Raw genomic sequence first — 15,949 nt, 5'->3', positions numbered from 1 at the left:
AGATGTTCTTTCCATCAACTCAGAACAAATAATCAAAATTTTGCTAAAACTCACAGGCGAAAAAAGTATTCTAAGTGCATTTATAAAAGACACAAATGTCTGTTTTCTTACTTTATGTTTTATATGATAATTAAATTGTTTCGATAACAAAAACTGTGAAAGGGTTTTCTTTTGCTTGGCTCAACTTAAAAAAAAAAAATTTGGATAAATGATGCTTTTCATCATAAAAATATTTGAACTTAATAAGCAGTCAAATTATTTTGAGTGGGAAAATCACAAACAGATACTAATGTTGAATCCCGTTTTATCCCTTGCTCCTCATTCATTGGTCGTGGTTTCAAATGGGTAGGGATTCCTAGCTATTGCACTTGCTGAGAGAAAAGGCAAGATTGTTTTGATTTGTTTTTTTTTTTCAAAAAAAAAAGTAAAGGAACACTTCTAGAATATTGATCTAGTCAGTTAATTATCAGAGGTTGTTGTTAATAAGTGCCAGCTTTTTTAGTGTTAGTGAAATTAAGATCAAAGTAGACAGACACATGTAGAACATACATTTAAAAAAAGATACACCCTAAAGATTTCAAATGTACGTATTATGCACTGTAGTATTTCAAAAGATCTAATAAAGGTTCCCATACATTTTCAAACTTCTCTGCCTTTTCTTAGGTCAGTTTCTCTAATATAATAAATGACAACAATTATTTCACCCACATAGTTGTTGTTGGTGAGTGTATTGTTTAAAGCAATTATAATAAGAGGCGAGAAGTTAGCAGCAGCAAGGCCAGATAGAGAACGTGTCACATTTATACCAAGATATCTGAATCCAGTGAGACTGAACCTGAAGGGGAAATCAGATTGTTGAAGACCACAAGCAGTAGTGTTAATGGGAAAGCATTCACTCTTATCCAAATTCAATTTGTAGCCTGAAAAGGAGCTGAAATTACTTAGAATACGCAAGACAGCGGGGACAGAAATAGCGGGGTTGGATACATATAGCAGCAGATCGTCTGCATATAAGGATAATTTATATTCCATCCCATTCCGAAAGATCCCACTAAATGAGGGGGATGCACGCAATGCGATAGACAGAGGCTCAATTGCAATGATAAAGAGTAACGGCGACAACGGACAGCCTTGACGTGTTCCCCGCCCGAGAGAAAAATAATCTGAATATATATCATTAGTATGAACACTGGCCTTGGGAGATGCATAAAGTAGACGAATCCACGAGACAAATCTATCACCGAATCCGAACCTCTTCAAAACCGCAAACAAGTATTCCCACTCAACCCTGTCAAAGGCTTTTTCAGCATCGAGGGAGATGACCATTTCGGGCACATCTGAAGACTGCTTTGAATAAATGACATTGAAGAGGGTGCGCGTATTAAAAAATAATTGACGCCCTTTGACGAAGCCATTCTGCTCTTCAGATATGATCAAAGGAAGGACCTTTTCCAAACGAAAAGCAATCAACTTAGCTAACACCTTTACATCTGCATTTAACAAGGACAATGGTCTGTAAGAACCACAAAGAGTTGGGTCCTTGTCCTTCTTGTGAAGTAAAGTTATAATAGCCTGTGTTAATGTCGGAGGCAAAGTCTTACGTTCTAAGGATTCGTTAAACATAGCCAGTAACAGTGGTGCCAATTTTTCGATGAACTTTCTATAAAATTCGATGGGAAACCCATCCGGGCCAGGGGCTTTGTTTGACTGCAGCGCTTTTATTGAATTTGCTACTTCCACTAGGCTGAGTGAGGAGTCCATGCTCTTGGCGGTGTCCATATCAATAACAGGAATGGGAATGCTTTGAAAAAATTCTTCCATTTTATTATTATTTGTAGGAAATTCTGATGAATATAAAGAAGAGTAAAATAATTTAAAAGTGTCATTAATTTCAGTGAGGTTGGTTGTAATTACCTGTTGGGTATTTTGAATACTAGGTATTATACGGGAATTGACCTGGCGCCGTAACTGATGAGCCAATAAACGGCCCGCCTTATCACCATATTCATAATAAGAACCTTTACTGTGTAAAAGTAAGCGTTCAGCTTGTTTAGTAGATATTAAGTCAATCTCTGATTGAACACCAATACGCTCTTTAAATAGTTCTGGTGAGGGACTTACGGCATATTTTTGATCGATATTAGCGATGGCTGTGGTCAGTTCAGTAAGCCTTGAGTTATGTCTTTTATTAGACAAAGATGTGTAGTAAATTACTTGTCCTCTGAGGTAGGACTTAAGTGTTTCCCATAACAATGAATGAGAAGTGGAATCATTCTTATTAAACACCAGAAACTCATCAATTGCATTAGAGATAAAGTCACAAAATTCTTTGTCTGCTAATAAAAGAGAGTTAAACCGCCACAAGGGTCGGCTATGTTTGTAGGAAGTTAACTGAATATCTAATAATAATGGGGCATGGTCTGATATAATTATACTTAAGTAATCTGAAAAAACTACACATGAATTGAGAGCCGGGTCGATGAAAAAATAATCAATTCTAGAATAAGAGTGATGCACCTTAGAAAAAAAAGAAAATTTCTTACTTGTTGGATTTCGAGATCTCCACGGGTCAATAAAACCACTCTGCCTCATGAAATCAGAAAATGCTTGAGCCATTAGGGATTTAGTTAGTTTAGGGGGGTTGGATCGGTCTAACTCTGGATCAATGACACAATTTAAGTCACCCCCTAAAATTAGCAAATGAGAATCCAGAAACGGAATACTGCTCAATAATCTATTTGCAAATTCAGCATCATCAATGTTTGGAGCATATATGTTTACCAGAAGAACCTTTTTCTGCATTAATGTTCCAGCAACTATCACGTATCTGCCATATTTATCAGCAATAACATCGGTGGGTGAGAATTGTACTGTTTTGCTAATCAAAATAGCTACTCCTCTTGATTTGGAATTAAAATCTGAATGAAAAACTTGATTCATCCCAGAACAACGTAACCTATTGTGATCCTTAATGCGAAGATGGGTCTCCTGTAAAAACACCACTGAAGGTTTTAACCGCTTCAGATGGGAAAAAACTTTAGATCTTTTAACAGGGTGACCCATGCCCTTGATATTCCAGCTAATGAAGCGAAGCGATGAGCCTGATCCTGCCATATCGGGGTCTACAGTAGTATTAACCATTTAAAGAGAGAAAAGTAAGAATAACCATAAAGAGCTGAGAAGATCCCCCCCACCCCCACCCCCATACCCAAAAGGAACCCATAACAAAACCACACCCAAAGTCTCCATAAAAAGACAAAAAAAAGCAGAACAATGGAGACAGCAGTGTAATACCCGGCAATTGTTCACAATAAAACGTGAACCCGGAGATACAGCAGAGCGAACAGATATGGAAGTGTATCTAACCAAAACTGGCTAATAACCCCCGCCAACCTCCAAAACAGAATACTAATATGTGCATTATCATGCCATTATAATTGCTTTTATTAAATCAAAACAAGATTGAGAACTGCAAAATCTCAATGTAATGGGGAAAAATACAGCATAACAATAAACAGTACCACTGAACACAAGTCTTCTTGATTATTTTAACTGAATGAAATGCAAACATATCCTTAATATCCGAGTGATGTGAATAAACCTCGACTCTGACTCAGAATTAAGAACTGTAAATTCACCCAAACAATCTATGGCCAAGGCTCATTAAGAGCAAATAGGGCTCAATCAGAAATCAAAGTCTGAGCGTATTTCTTTGCGTCCTCGGCTGCGGTAAACTCCTTTACTACTCCATTGTGCGTAATGCGCAGCCGCGCTGGGTAGAAGAGACCGTACCTGATCCCTTCGATGCCACGAAGTAGCTGTTTCACCTCATTGAAAGCCGCTCGAGCCCGGGCGACCTTGGCAGTGTGATCTGGAAAGATCAATATAGTCCCCGCACCTACTCTGATCCGCTGGCGCTCCCTCGCACGACGTAAAATGTCTAGACAGTCACTGTAGTAATGAAGCCTGCATACAATTACCCGAGGACGTTCACCTGGTTTGGGCTTGGGTTGAAACGAGCGATGAGACCGGTCCACCAGCGGTTCCTTTTCCAGCCCGAGCGCTTCCTTCAGTAACGCAGCCACAGCGGTAGGTGAGCAGGAGTCGCCGCCCTCCTCCACGCCGATGATCCTGATATTGTTGCGGCGCGATCTTGACTCCAAGTTCTCACACTTATCTTCCAGCATGATAACCTTAGCTGTAAGCTGCTCTAGAGTGGTTTTCATACCGATAATGTCATCAGAGCAACCCGTGAGTGCCTCCTCCACGTCCCCCACCGTAGCCGTTAGCTTAACCAGCTTAGCATCAGTAGCAGCATAGTCACTTGCTAGCTGCGTCTTCACGGCTTGTACCTCCGCTTTAATGGATGACAGCGCATCACCAAGGACCTCTTGAAGCTCTTTTTTAATAATGCCGGCAATGTCTTCTTTCAGAGAGGACAGTAATTCGAGCTTTAGGGAATCGGCGTTCAGGTCTGTCAAAGTCGGAGCAGTTGCGCCGCATGGATCTGGCGGCAGAGGAGATGAGGCCTGTGAGCAGGACTTTAGCTGCGTCTGAATAGTACGAGATTTTCCCCTTCCTGACATTGCCACTCGATGCGAAAATATGAAAACAGGACCGGAAAGCAAAAAAGCAACTACCAAAGACTTGATTTTCAATGAAAAGCACGGTTGAATACGAATTGTAAACAAAATTGGCAGGAGCTATCGCCACTCACGTTCTACTCCATTAACCGCTCAACAGCGCCCCTTTAAAGCAATTATAATTTATGTTTCTTTTTCCCCTCCAGGAGTCCAAAATCAATTGATATCAAAGAAGCAGTGTTCGTTATGTAGATAGTACAGAGTAGGGACAAAGTTTTGCATCACATGATGCATGTACTCCAACAATGTCTGAAATAGTTCACACTACCCTGTTCCAGTATTTCTGAAGTTTGGGGCATTCCCATACAGAGTGAAACAGGATGCCTTTGTATCCAGATTTAAAACAAACGTCTGGAACCTCAGAGGTGTACCGAGCCAGTGTGCTGTAACTCCTCATTAACAGTTTGTGTTGTTATTGTCTTAGTCTTGGGTTAATTTCTGGGCTTTAGAACATGGCATTTCCCACTCATCCTCATTAATGTTTTCCTATGTATCAGCCTTCCATGCCTCTAATCTATTAGTATAGACTCTTTATCATGGGTGGAAAACATGAAACACAGACATTTGCTTCATTTTTCCAATATCAAATTTTAGACATAGCCCCTCAAATGGCATAACAATGCCATTTGAGGGGCTATCCCCTACCTTCTGAAAGCCTTTAATTGCTCATATTTTAAAACCTCCACCTGCTCTTCTTGCTGAAGAGCCACAGATTTGTGAAAAAAAATTTAAGAGATGGTGTGTCCTTAAAATGTTCGAACTTTACAACAAATTTCAACTGTATTTATAAGAAATGTACCTTTTGTTGTGTGTATTAATTGTTTAAGGTCCACCGAGAAAATCGGAAAATGAGAACTCCATTAACTTTTCAAAATTTTTTTTAAATTATTTCTAGAAATATACCCATTCCTGTTATTATAATGGCAAAAACATAACTAAACATTTAACTACCTTGCAGACCCACAACTTGCTGGATGGATTGCATTTCTCTTCTGGCCTGGGAACACCTTGGTACCCCCAAGGATGGGGTAGAGGGGGTTGCTGGGGAGAGGATTGTCTGGGTTTCCTTGTTACTTGGCCATGCTGCACACCATGGGTTGACTGATTGATAAAACACATTTTAATTACTTTACAACAGATTTGTTTGTGAATAATGTACATTTGGCATGATATTTTTATCACTATAAATACACTTTTTAGTTCACACTTAGACATATTAAGTCAAACAGGTGTTTTATATAGTAGGAAGTGAAAGATGTTGAACAAGTGCTTCATTTCTTTTTGGAGTATTTTGACCCCTATATGGTTTACATGGCAAATAATGTACGATATAGGGTATAGGGTATAGGGATAACCCTGAAACATAAGATTAAACCTATATGTAAGGTAATAAAATAGAAAGGCAAAAACACACACACACACACACACACACACACACACACATATATATATATATATATATATATATATATATATATATATATATATATATATATATATATATATATATATATATATATATATATATATATATATATATATATATATATATATAGTTTAGCACAAATTCAGAGAATAGCATAGACTAATTGCTCTATTTTTGTTCATCTATTATTAATTCATGCAGATTGTGGAAGCAAATATGTGTAAAGTCTATATGAGAGGTGTGTTTCACCGGAAAGGTCGGTTTTGACCGCCGCTTGGCCGGGAAACGTTGTCACTGCACAGCTGGCCGTCTGTATTATGTTTCGTTTTATAAGAAAGCTAAAGTGGAAATAAATCGGCTTTTAACTGCAAGAACAGCATGTGGGCATTTACCTATTTACCATCTCACCTCAGCAAATGCGTGTTACCCATAAGATTCCGGTTTTAAAACACTCCAGTGGCTTAAAGCGTCGGTTTAGCCCTACACTGATTAATAGTCAAGGTATCACCAACTGTGCAACTCAAGAATATAACAATTAAGATTTTTTTTCCCATAGCGTTGGACTTTATTCGTAAGGAGGTTGACCGAAACTGGAGTTGAGAGAGGAGGACAACATGCAGCAAAGGTCCACTTACGGGACTCGAACCCGCGACAGCCGCGTCGATCACACACATACGTCAACCTCCGTACATGGGTCGCGCGCGCTACTACTGCGCTTTCACGTCGCCTCCAGATCAAGTAAACTCCCACTTAGGTGCTGCGGAGGCCCTTCTTCCTCAGACAAATGCTTTATAAGTTAGCAGACAAAACAATTTCAGATTTAACTGATGGAAACTGAGAATACCATGGGAGGCTAAAGCTTCATAACATAATGGTTAGCTTCTGCTTGAGTCTCTCCTCCTGCTGGCTGCTACATTCAAAGTTACAATATGCTTTGATCGTGTCTGCAACTTTTCTAAGGTAAGAAGTAGCTTTTTAACGACTTTTGTTGGATGTAATTCATCTGAAAAGAAATTTGACTTTATGTGTTTTAATGATATACATATGCGTTTATTTTTCTATCCGGGTACGGTTGTAAATGGATTTGATTTGTATGCTAGCTGTCAGGAATCAGTTGTTAGCTAGTGAACATAACGACCGTTAGTTAGGATTTATGTCCGCTTTAGAAACACAAATTGTTGCCGTTCACGTTCCATAATAAGCTCTCTTTTGTTTAATTAGGAACTTTTTTTGGTCTAATTGTCAGTCATAAGTGTTTATGTAACTGACGAGCTATCCGGTAATGTTAGCATCTTTTTTTAAAGACAATTTTAAGGCTCTAACAGGGCTGTTCTTCAGTTGAAAACTAAAAGGCATGTTTGAAATAATTTTAATATGAGTTTCTTGTATATTTAATTTCATTTAACCTGCTTTTAGGCTGGTATGGTATGATACATGGCTGTTACAATATATTAAGAATATGGTATTATTATTATCATATAACATAACGACAAATATAGACACCCTTACAGGTAGAATCGAACTACATTGGCGAGCCTTTGCCGCCCACATTTCAGTTAAATTAAATTAAAAAGTACTTAATTAATTCCAAAGGGAAATGATGGAGACCTTTATTTTCATATCGGGGTCATATGAGTTTAATGGTCTGAGAAAAGGAGCCCCATTACAGATTCTCCAAGAGTTACGTAACGTCCTTCTGTGTATGATGTAGATGCAGTGCTCAATTTGAATTTAATTTCTTAATTCCCATTTGACACCCAAGCTACAGGGTGCCACAAAATTCTGGCCAATATGAATTGTAGCGTATTTAGTCAATTTAAGTGGAAGCCTAATATGAACATAGCTTGGTACCTGTTTTTCCAGAGTAATATTAGGGTCCACATAAATATGTTTAATCAGAGTGGGCCTTGGCAACCCTTGATCTTACAGTTGGTCAACCATTGTTACTTCCTCTGACCACTTTTAGTGGATACCAATGCAGAGAGAGAACGCGGGCCCTATTTTAAAAAGGCAAGGCACATTTCAATAACAAGATGATGTGAAATGCTGTACATGAACAGAATATAAGAAAACAAAACATTACAAAGGAAAGTACGTTGCAGTGGAATAGTAGCAGTAGGTCAAGATATAAGATAAATTGGATTACAAACTAAAACATTAATATTCAAAGGCAACTCTAAACAAATAGGTTTTGAACCTTGATTTAAAAGAACTCAGAGTTTCAGCTTCTATCTGTTTGGTTCTAGGTATGCAGAGTAGATTTGAGCTAGAAGACATGAGTGGTCTGGAGGGTTGATGCACTGATAACAAGTCTGTGATGTATTTAGGTGCTAAGCCATTCAATGATGAACAGGCATATTTTAAAGTCTATTCTCTGAGATACAGGGAGCCAGTATAAGGACTTTAGAACTGGGGTGATGTGCTCTACTTTCTTAGTCTTAGTCAGGACGCGGCAGCAGCGTTCTGGATCTGCAGACAACTGCAGTTGTCTGATCAACTTTTTTAGCTGTGAAAACACCGTTGCAGTAATCAATTCAACTAAAGATAAACACATGGATTAGTTTTTCGAGATCCTGCTGAGACTGTTAGGTTCTTATTTTCTATGGTGACCCAGAAGCAACAAACACGGAGATAGTGTACAGTTTAAGTGGTTTATTAAAGGAAGAGAGAGAAGTGGTTACGAAGGTGGATATGAATTTGACCGGCTGTGAAGACTCTGGACGGACTGTGGGAATGAGAGGACAGATGAGAACCAACAACAGACAAGCTGGTGAGATGGTGCGGCAGACTGAGAGTGTGGTAGATGGAGAGTGTGGTAGATGAAGGGAGCGAGTCTGGCTGTGGTGACCATTGATGAGCAGAGGTATGATTCCAGATCTGGTGGAATGATTCACGGTGGAGGATGGAGAGGCCAGATTGTGACTGAAGGACACCAGTGGGTACAGAGGAGCTACGGCCGACTGGAAGGCCAGGAAGGCTCGAATGGATTCTGAACTTTCAGAAGACGTGGATGAAGATAACCTAGGAGAGACTTGACAGGACCGGACTGGAGCAAGGGTTCCTCTACGGAGGAAGGGAATGAGGAATCAGTGAAGGTATTTCTTGGAATTAGGAACAAACAAGGAAGAAGGTTCAGGTCAGGTAGCATTCAGGTGATCTAATTCTCTGACGCCTTCCATCTGTCTCCAGCCGCCTGAAGTACTCCTCCTGATTAGTGAAGATGGAAAACACCAGTGGCCGGCGTCCCCCTGTCACACCTAAGAAAGGTAAGCACAACACCTCTGTTACACCAACCACATACCTGACAGAGACATTGGTTATTTAAACCCACAAAGTGCTCTAAAGGTTATAGAAGGCCGACTTTGTAACTGTCTTTAGATACTTTTGAAGGTCTGAGGCCATCATTACGCCCAGATTTCGGGCCTGATCAGTGGTTCCTAGCTGAAGCAACTGAAGCTGTGTTCTAACTTCTGGTTGCTCTGCTATTGGTACAAAAATTATTACTTCAGTTTTGTTGTTATTCAGCTGTAGAAACTGATTTTGTTCTAAGCATTTACTTGAACAGGTTCATAGTCACCTGGTGACATGGTGATGTAGAGCTGTGTGTCGTCTGCATAGTTATGGTAACATGTTGTTTTTTAAGATCTGAGCTAGAGGGAGCATGTAGATATTGAATAGGAGGGAGACCCAAGATCCCTTCCCCTTGATATGAATGAACAAACTGCCCCATTAATCTTTTGGATTTTCTCAATAAAGAAATTAGCACATCCGTTGAAGGCCCTGGTGGAGTGGAGTTCAGATGCCACAGTCACAGGACGTTTTGTTAACCTGTTGACTGTGGCAAATAAGGCACAAGCATTATTAATGTTTTTGCTGATAATCTCAGAGAAAAACGATTCCCTTGCATTTTTCAGCTGTAAGTCATATCTGTAAAGTATCTCTTTATAGATGTCATAGTGAACTTGGAGTCTACTCTTTCAGCTTTTTAATACTCCCTTTAAAATGGGAGCGGTACAAGATGGATTCTCATGCGTTTGTGAATGCACAAATACCGCAAAAATGCCGGCAATGTTTTACTGGAGCACTTCTCCACTCAGCTTTTTCTTCCCAGAAACAACCTTCACTTTAACTGGAGCAATGCAGTCAATGATGTCTGAAACTTTAGACAGAAAGTTATTTACTACTTCATCTACTGAATTATAGGGCAAAGTGGAAGAGTAAGCTTGGTTAAAGGTCCAGTGGCATTAAACATGCATTTTCTAATAAAGACTCTTTTGCTAACTGAGTCATTGGAAATGATGGTTTGAAATATAACAGAAAAATTATCAGATAGGGAAACATTAGTTACATTGACCTTGTAAATGTTTAGATCATTACAGATGATCAAGTCTGAAATATGTCCCTGTTTGTGTGTTGGCTGTTTAACATGTTGAGTTAAACCAAAACTTCCAAGTGTGTCACATAGTTATTTTGCACCTCTATGTTCAGGGTTGTCAACGTGAAAGTTGAAGTCTCCCACAATAATTAAACAAAAGCTCCAGCTCAATTGTCCACCATTATAACTTGCCCCTTGTCAAACTTGCTTAAGGCCTTGTACTTGCCCATATATCATGCTTCTAGGATATTAACTTAAAGGATAAAACATTTACTTGAAACCTACGCTCGTGTTCAAGCAGGTGTCATGATGCAAAGATAATCAGTGTTATTCACTTCAGTGCTACGTGGTCATGATGTTATGGCTGATTGGTGTATTGATTATTAAGTTAATTTCAGATCAGTTCCATTTCTACAATGCCAGCTTGCTGTCAAATAAATTTTAAGGTGGAAGGTTGAGTTATTCATTCCTTTACAGAGAAAAATAATCAAAGTTCTATTCACTTTAGTGCATTTCTAATTAAATACAATTGTGATCAAATTCAGTACACTTCATTTAAAAATAAGTACATTCATGAACAAGCCATATCAAATTACAAATCAAATAATTCAAACTAATTATTACAACTGTGTACTAGATTCATAAAGCAAAGTGTTTCTTTAGGATTTTACTCCTTGTTTTTTGACAGTTTAAATTGGTTCTATTGTGCCCAGTGAGTCAGAACTTTGAAAACCAGGCAAATTGAAGTAGCAAGATGGCTACAGACCATTTTTTAAAATTATTATTATTTTATAAAAATAAAACAACAGAACTTTATATTATTTTATATACTCATTGTGAATTGACATTTTCACAGAAGCTTTATTTATCATAGATTAATTGTTACCAAAATGGTGAGGCTAAAAATAGTGAAACTAAAGTGTGAAATGATGAGCTCAAGAATATTATGGCTCTGTTTTGGTCCTCAGTGTATGGACCAGCTTCTGTTGACAAGGACTTAGTAAAATAAAATTTAGAAACGTAGGTAGGATTGAAAACATGTAACCGATTTAGCATCTTTGTTAGTTTACCTCACCTGATATGTCCAGCAGTTTAAGGAAACTTTGGTGCTTTTTGTTGTTGTTTTTTTTTATCAGTAAGCTATGTTTGCTTTACTGTCATAATTTTACTATGTAAAATGTGGTGCCACATTAGTTATCTTAAGGGAAGATAAAATATATTCTTCAAAACGCTTGAATAAAGCATAAGAATTACTAGAGCGGGATTCATTGCATAAAATGATCACAGTTGTTGATTTAGGGGAACAGTATTTGACAGATTAGCGCTTTTGAAAAATGAATAGAGAGAGAGGTGCAGAGCACAGCAGTGATGTTTCCTAGCAGGCAGGGATTAGATGAGCATCCATAAATATGCTTGGCAGCTTGGTGTTCTCTGAGCCCACCAGTAAAAATAGGCCTTCATCCCATGGGAGCGATGACGTGTGCAGCCTGCCTGCATCACCAGCCACAAGTCGGCTTCATCTTCATGCTGGAAGAGCGGAGACACAGAGTGTGGGGGGAGCATCAGTGATCGCCATGGTAACATGTGCAGAGTGACGCAGGTAAAAGCAATACAAAGGAGGAGAGGTGGCGATTGGCTGCCTAGAGCAGCGGCGTTTGAATGTGGAAGAGATGTGTGGGTGGAAAAGAAGAGGAGGAAAACTCAGCAACACAGCTCTGAGATTAGCTCCCACACTGCATCACACACAGACACACACAGTTGAAGCTTGTTGGCGTCCTTCACAGTTCAGACAGGAAAAGAAAAATGATTGCATACAAAATGAATAGCAAGATGTTTGATCAATTACTTCAGAGGCAATCAAAAATACATTATTTTGCTGTCTTTTGAATCCCCCAAAGAAAGAGTGTTACGAAAAAGTATTTTCATAACACTTAACATTTCTTCTACTTTTGCTGTTTTGTTACACAAATGTTACAGACCATCAGATAAAATTTAGTATTAGACAAAAATAAAATACCCTGAATAAAAGCAATCAGTAGTTTACCAAAGAGGATTTTAGTTAATAATGGAAAAAGCTATCCAAACCAACCTAGTCTTATGGATAAAGGAATTGCCCCCATATCTAATAATTGACTGTGCGATCCTTCACAGGGTCACCCTTGGGAGTGATAACTGGCTATTACGTCACTGTGGAAGAATTTTTGAGCACTCTTTATGCAGTTGTTGCTACCACATTAGTGGCTTTTCAAGCATATTATGGCCTGTTTAACATCTCAGTATGATTTCAGTCTGGACTCTGACCAGCATGTCACAGCCATCCCCAATATCCTCCTTTTAATTTCTCTTTGAGTCATGTAGACGTAGACTTACTGGTGTGCTTCAGATCATTGTCCTGTGTATAACACAAAGTTCAAGGACATGAACTGATGCCTGGACAGTCTCCTTCAAGATTCCCAAGTAGGGAACAGAATTCATAGTTTCATCTATTATGGAAATTTCTGCTTTGCCTAGGTCTTGAAAGCACCACTAAACCACCTTTTTAGTGGTAGTTTAGTGTGATGTTCTTCTTCTGAAACTTTGCATTAGATTTAGACCCAATGTACGCACACCTTCCAAAAACTTCTAATTTTGTATCCACAGAATATTTGTGTTAAAGTCTGAAGATGTTTTTTTTGTTGGCAAATGTGGGACTGGCCTTCTATAGCTGTCATTTCTGCCCAGCCTGCCTCTTATTGATAAAGTTACCAACTTCACTGACCACATTAGCTGATCTGCAGGCCTCACTGCAGACAGGTGAGCTCTGCGTAGCTTTTTGATCAGGGTTCTTTGATTACTCTCTGGATGAGTCAATGATGCCCTCTCAGAGTAATTATGTTGACAGGTCTCTCAATGTTTTCTCCATCATGGAATATTAGCTGTCAGGTTCACTGGATCCCTAAAGTATTTGAATTGACCATTTCACAACAAATACTTATTGAATAGATCAAGGCACGTTGTGTCCTTTTGAGATCTTTCACCTGCTTCAAGTTGTCAGAGAGGTTATTTTTGAGTGAGTTGCACATGCCTTAGCTACATCAGGATGCTGCTACACTATCATTCATATTGGATAGATTATCATGTCTGGAGTTTTTTTCTACTGGCTTGTGCATTATCTACTATAGTATTTACTTTTTATCTTCTATTCTTAGTATTTCTTTAGATTAGACTAGTTTGTTCTTTTTTTATTGCTAATACTTGTGTGTAACTGCCTTTGTCTTGTCATTGTCACAGTCAAATTTCCCCATTGCGGGACAATAAAGGAATTCTTATCAAATAGACCCATGTTAGATAGTTTTTTTCCTTAAGGTTATTTTCATTGGAAATAGTGCCTCAAAAGAAGCAAAACAGGATAAGTCTGTTACTTGACTCATATACAGTTCCTTGCAAACATATTCTCCCCTCATGGCTTGTTTTATGATTTGTTGGCTCCCAACATGGCATAAAAGTGGATTGTTTGAGAGTTTGCTCCGTTTTATTTACAGAACTTGCCTACAACTTTGAAGATATTATTATTTCCTAGTGAAGTAATCAATAAATATAGGAAAACAAAAGGGAACCTGAGCATGGGTAACTGTTCACTCCCACTAAAGTCAGTAGTTTGCAGAGTCACCTTTCCCTCCACCCGGACCACTTTCCCAGTCCCTGCTGTTGAAATTCATTCCCACAGAATGATGCTGCCCCTACCGTGTTTTACTGTGATGATGCTGTTCTTGGAGGGTGGGATGTGTTGGGTTTACACCAAACATAACCTTAGTGTTTTCCTTGGTGGACAGAAAGTCTGATCTGATCCAAACACCTTCCTCCGTACATTTGGGGAGTCACCCATGTGCCGAACTCAAAACATACCATCTTATTTGTAACACTAAGTAGGGTTTTTTTTTCTGGCCAGTCTCCTTTAAAGCCCAGCTCTGTGGTGTCATGTTCCTGCTCCGTGTGTGGTATGAGCGCTCCTTGCTCACAAGGGATCTCTGCTGGGAGGAGTGGCCGAGCTGATGAAGGTAGCACACCTTTCTTGGGTTTGGCTGATTCGTTTGCTGTGTATTTAAGGAGCTGCAGGACAACCATTCTTCGCTTGGTTGTCAACCCATGTGGTAGATTCAAGCCTTCAGAGTTTTTCTTAGCCACTGCAGATAATTATTTCCCTATGAATCTAGACTTCTTTTGACTTACCTCCTCGCCGCTTTTGTCTCCAGGTTCTTATGCGCAATCTAAACTCCTGTCCAGCCCAGATATCTCTTTAAATACCTCCTTGAAGACTGATTGTCTCCCAAGTATCAATACCTGTCACTGTTGTTCACTGCTGCTTTGCCAAACCCCAGCTTACCTGCGGGCAACCATCAGCCTGCCCGCTCTCCACCGTCAGCCGGCCAGCTGCCAGGCCAGCAGATAGTGGAGCCAGCCTGCTCCCAGGCGTCTGTCCACTCTTGGATCTTCTATCGCTCATCAATTCCTCTCCCTAAGGAACAAACCCTGTTTGGAAATTCTCAACATTGGCTAACTGAAACCCACACACCCTAATGATCGACATACCTTTTTCTCTTTCCTCCCCTCTGATCTGAGAAAGCAGCACAGCACATCTTACACCATTTACCATCTACGTTGCAGCCCTCTTATTCCAGGTGCTGTTGAGCCAGAACCCCATATCTGCCTCTTCATTAATAAGTAAACAGTAAAAACTTCACATTGTTTCCTGAGTGTAATTTCTGCATGAAAGTCAGAAAATGAAGCCAAATCATGACACATGAAGTGTACTACTTATTATGGTCCTATAGACAGATCCTCCAACCTTTGGTCTCTGTGCCACCTCTCAGAATAATGCCCTCCTTGCCCTGTGTGTGAGTTTTGGTGGGCAGTCCTGTCTTGGCGGGTTAGTTGTGGTACCATATGCGTTCCATTTGAAGATGATGGAACTTATGGGGCTCTGAAAAGAACATCAATGATATGGATTTTTTTTTATAACCCCACCCTGACTTTGGCTCCATCCGCCAAAGCGGAAGTGCTTCAGCAGGTGCCATGATAAGTGTTGTCTGAATAGTGCAGTCAATAAGGAAGGGGGTAGGAAAAGGAGCCAATATGCTTCCTCTCGCAGCTAATTTAGCATTGGAACCTCGAGATGTGCCTTATCGGCGCTAACGAGCTATACGATATCTCACAATACTTTACATGACGTGGCTTATAAGCACAGACCACCTCACAAAAATTAACAGAGAAGAGAGTGCACTCTTTGTAGTTCATTTTCAGAAGGCTGTAGGCCCAGACTCAACTTATGCCATCCATGTGCATTTCCGTTGTGTAACAACGTCGCCGTTAAAAGCTGTCTGAAATCGGCACAGCAGTCCAAGGCTAACCTGACCCTAGCCAGATGGATTTCGCTCCGCCTAGCTTCACTCACATCCATCTGGGACATCTCCCATAGAGAGTGATTTCTTCAACCAATTTTATTGTCCAGCCAATCAGAACGCGGGG

The sequence above is a fragment of the Fundulus heteroclitus genome, chromosome 9, assembly GCF_011125445.2.
Source record: "Fundulus heteroclitus isolate FHET01 chromosome 9, MU-UCD_Fhet_4.1, whole genome shotgun sequence".
Classification (NCBI taxonomy): domain Eukaryota; kingdom Metazoa; phylum Chordata; class Actinopteri; order Cyprinodontiformes; family Fundulidae; genus Fundulus; species Fundulus heteroclitus.
This window is presented reverse-complemented; position numbering follows the sequence as displayed.